Source organism: Myotis daubentonii, chromosome X (genome assembly GCF_963259705.1).
Source record: "Myotis daubentonii chromosome X, mMyoDau2.1, whole genome shotgun sequence".
In the NCBI taxonomy this organism is placed as follows: Eukaryota; Metazoa; Chordata; class Mammalia; order Chiroptera; family Vespertilionidae; genus Myotis; species Myotis daubentonii.
The window spans coordinates 9,992,832-9,997,244 of NC_081861.1; the positions used below are offsets into that span (position 1 = coordinate 9,992,832).

A 4,413-nucleotide genomic window follows, 5' to 3' on the forward strand; every position below is an offset into this window, starting at 1 on the left:
TAAGGGGATTAAAATTAATGTAAGAAAACATAACCATAAACCATATTAGACCAAACACTTCCCGGTCAGGGCACATAGCTAGGTTTCGGGTTCGATCCCCCATTGGGGTGCATTGGGGAGGCAGCTAACTGATCAATGTTTCTCTCTCCCTTCCTCTCTAAAAAAAAAAAAAAAAAAAAAAAAATCAGAAAAAAACTGCAGGAAAACTTTTCATTGTCTTGGGCGTGAAAGACCTTTAGCAGCAAGGGACAAAGAACAAAACAAAACAAGCAATAAAGGAAATACTTCTTTCCTTTGATAATTCCATTTAATTCAACAAATACCCAGGGACCACCTGCTATGTCACTTGTACTCTTGTAGGCGCTGTGGACGCCGAGTGAGTGAAAAAGATCGCTTTTCCTGGGAAGCTTGTGTGCTGGCAGGATGTGAGGGCACTGCTGGTGCTCCGTCCAAATCCTCGAAGACCTCTTACCTTTTTAAATATATATTTTTATTGACTTCTGAGAGGAATGGAGAGGGAGAGAGAAACATCAGTGATGAGAAAGAACCATGGATCGGCTGCCTCCTGCACACCCCCTACTGGGAATCAAGCCCACAACCTGGGCATGTGCCCTGACCTGGTATCGAACTGTGACCTGGTTTATAGGTGGGTGCTCAACCATTGAGCCACACCAGCCGGGCTAGGACCTCTCACTTTGTGATGTGTCCCTTTCTGGCTTCAACGTGATTTTGCTTCCAACAACCCACGCCTGGGACTCTACCTCTTAGAGAAACGCCCCTTGGGCAGGGACTGGAGCTGCTTTCCCTGCAAAAGCAGAGGGCGGGCAGTGCCTCGGCATGGCCTGTCCCTGCCCTTCCCTCTGAGAGGGACAATATTCCACAAGCCCAGCTCCTTTTTGCCTCAGGTTGTGACAAAGTCTAAGTAGGACTTGCCCTCCAGAGCTCCCGTGGGATTTGGCAGGATTTCTCCTCCCTCAGAGATTGCCCCCTCCCTTGGACTCCTCCCCTTCTGGTCCTGCTTCCCCCACTCTCCTGGTGTCATGGAGCAAGGGCTCACGGCCCCACACACATAGAAGCCAATATGGCACCAGCTTCTGAGAAAGGGAAAAGGGTTTTGCTGTGAGGTCAACCAGCGAAGAGGCAGAAAGCAAGGCTCAAGTCTGTCTTCCCGATCCAGGGCCCTTCACCTCTGAAAGGTTCCGGTTCTGGGCACATCCGAGTCCTTTGGTTCTGTGTGGGGGAAGCAGTTAAGGGTTCACAGGTATTACTCTTTTTTAAAAATACGTTTTTATTGATTTCAGAGAAGAAGGGGGGGAGAGAGAGAGAGAGAGACAGACAGACAGACAGACAGACATCCATCAATGATGAGAATCATTGATCGGCTGCCTCCTGCACGCCCCACACTGTGAATCGAGCCCACAACCCGGGCATGTGCCCTGATCGGGAATTGAACTGTGACCTCCTGGTTCATGGGACAATGCTCAACCCCTGAGCCACGCTGGCCAGGTGAAAGTGTTACTCTTAAGTGGTGTATCCAAAGTTTAAACTTTGGTTCTTGTTAGACACAGGATAGGTCCAGTTTGAGCTGGTTCTGTGGTACACTGGTCTCAGCCTAATAGTGAACCCAACTGGGTACATTGCATTCTGGAACAATCGTCACAAAGATGCCTGCTGCCCCACTTGCTCTTCCAGAATCTGGCCATTCCCCACTAGGAGGTGGAGTCTATGTCTACTCCTCCAGAACGCGGGGAGGGCTGGACAGTGACTGCCTTGCAATAGAGCACAGCAGGGCGTACACCATGATGTCTGAGCCTGGGCCATACAGGAGATACAGCTTCTGCCGGCTCTCTCTCTAGGGCAGGGGTGGGCACACTTTTTGACTCGAGGGCCACAATGGGTTCTTAAACTGGACCGGAGGGCCGGAACAAAAGCATGGATGGAGTGTTTGTGTGAACTAATACATGTTAACACTGCTGCTGGTGAAGGAGCGGAGGGGAGAGCAAGAGAACCCTCCGCTCTTTCGGCTCCGCGGGCCGGAGAGAACAGCCGAACGGGCCGGATCCGGCCCGTGGGCCGTAGTTTGTCCACGGCTGCTCTAGGGCTAAGTACCCTGGGAACCCAGCCATCATGCTGTGAGGAAGCATCTATCCATAGCTAGACACGGGCCAGGGCAGAGTAGGTGTGAGGGGCCCTGTTGGGCTGGCCCCCTGGTCTCCCTCCCACTACCTCCGCCTCACCTGAGGGGACCCCAGCTTCGACCAGTCAGGCTTGAGATAGTAGATGATGCCATCCAAGGCGCCAGGCAGCAGCACTCCGCGTACCAGCAGCACCACAAGGACCACGTAGGGGAACGTAGCGGTGAAGTACACGATCTGGGGGGCCATGCTGTTCAGAGGGGCCCAGCGGCACCCACCTCCCCCTCAGAGGCCCCCGGCCTGAGCAGCCTGAGCAGGGCAGGCCACGGTCCCCCCCCCCCCACTGGACAGTGCGTTCAGAGGTAAGGAATGAGCCAGCCAGCAGCCCCCCTCCCCCTTAGACTCCCCAGAGCCATGGCTCCTTCCAAAGGAAGGCAGGTGCTTGGCTGGGCGTTAGCAGCCCCATGGCAAGCGCAGGTCGGCTGCAGAGGGAGGGGAGAGGCGGGGCCCTCCCCGGGCAGAGAGTGGGACAGCGGCCTGGAGGCAGGTCCAGGTCATCCTCTGCAGAGAGGCGGGGTCCTCGGTAGCTGGGATTAGAAGTGGGCCAGCAGCCAGAGACGGACAAGGGTGAGATGGACGGCAAAAGCCTCCGCCTTCCATCCAAGTGGGACCGCCAGCTCGGGAAGCGGCTGCTCTTCAGACCCTGCTGGGGAACGAGCCAGCCCTCCAGGGACCTGGCCGTGTCCCACAGCCCTCGGCACGCTGTCTTATTGTGCGCCTGTTCGCACATTTGTCTCCCGAACCTGACAGCGAGCTTCTGGGGAAGGCACGTGTCTAGACGCGACCCTGGGCCAGACAGGCAGGCAAGACGGCCATACAGCAGGTCCACCCACCCAGACTGTCCAAACAGACTCAGGTGTTGAGTGAGGAACAGAGAGGAACGAGGAAGGAGGGAGGGGCCGGGGATGCCCCACGCAGGGGACGGGCAGCTGCTGCCTGGGCTTCTCCCCCTCAAGGGAGAAGGCTGCTAGACCTGGATTTGGAGGGGAGGGAGGACTGCCCAGCCATGGGGTGGGGATCGCCTGGCCTGGATGGAAGTACCTGCCCCCTCCCAGGCCTAGGCCCTGGCCCGGTCACCTGTTGCAACAGTGGTTCCTGGCAGAGACTCCCCCCCGCCCAGGCAGTGTTGCCCCCCAGCCCTGCCATCACCCCCAGCCCTGCCCGCCTCCAGCTGTACCTTTCCTGTCGACTTGACCCCCTTCCAGACACAGAAGTAGACCAGCACCCAGCAGGCCAGCAGACACAGGGTCACCTCCCAGTTGAGGGCACCTGGCACCTCCAGTCCCCTGGAGATCCGCAAGACTTTGTTCCTGGGGAGGGCGGGCCCGCGAGGGCCGTGTGAGCAGAGGGCAGAGCGGCCGGGAGCTGTCCCAGGGCTGGTGCTCCCGCTCCTGCAGCCCCGGTGTCCAGCTGGTCCCTCCTGAGCACCTGGGCGAGGCCCAGGCCCGGGCCCGGGCCCAAGCCTGTCCCTGGAGGCCACGCAGTGTGTGTGCCTGGAGCCCGGGAGCCCCTGGACGGCGCGGCGGGGCTAGTGGCTACCCTAGCACTCAGAGCGGCCGTTCCCCTTCCCCTTGTCAGGCACCGCGGAGCAACAGCACCCGGAGTGAGAAACGGTGCTGAAAAAACCAGGCCCATCCCTCCCGGCTCCCCCAGGCACTGGCCTGGGGGTCCCCCGGGGGCAGGCAGGGCCCAGGAGTGACTCCTGCCGGGAATCCCCCCCGGGCTGGGTCCCACCCAACCCACCCAACCCACGCAGACTCGGCGTGCGGAGCCCAGAGCGAGGCCCGGGCTGGGCCTGGTCCAGAGGCACCTGACTTACTCCCAGAACTCGATGACAGGGGACCGGCGGTCAGCAAGCTGGTCACCTGTGAGGTCGGCCAGGCTGGCCTTGGCACAGGCTTTGAGGCTCGCCCACAAGCTTGGGGGCAGGGCAGGCTGGGCGGGAAACAGTCACAGCCACGTGGCCAGAGGCCTCCCTGGACGGCTTGGGGGGGGGGGGGGGTGGCGCAGGACCTGCTTGCGCATGCGCAGGCGCTCAGGGTCCTTTGAGTGATGTCCTCGCCAGGGGGCGGGGCTTCTGAGGGAGCGGCCTTGCCTCGGAGTGGGTGTCGCGGGCTCTCGGCCTTCACCAGGCGGGGACCATGCAGGGTGAGGAGGGAGGCGCAGGCGGTGCGGCCGAAGATGGCGAAGGCCAGGCCAGCTCGGGCGACCCTGGTAA

The 4,413-nt window shown here is 59.7% G+C and overlaps 1 long non-coding RNA gene across 1 annotated transcript; it reads right to left on the reverse strand.

Moving 5' to 3' along the window:
* Positions 1-2,208: 2,208 nt before the first annotated feature.
* On the reverse strand, positions 2,209-4,101 carry LOC132224082 (uncharacterized). Its single transcript, XR_009450592.1, has 3 exons — positions 4,015-4,101; positions 3,373-3,505; positions 2,209-2,372 (listed from the first exon to the last, which is right to left on the reverse strand). It is a non-coding gene; the product is annotated as an uncharacterized LOC132224082 (long non-coding RNA).
* Positions 4,102-4,413: the final 312 nt, after the last annotated feature.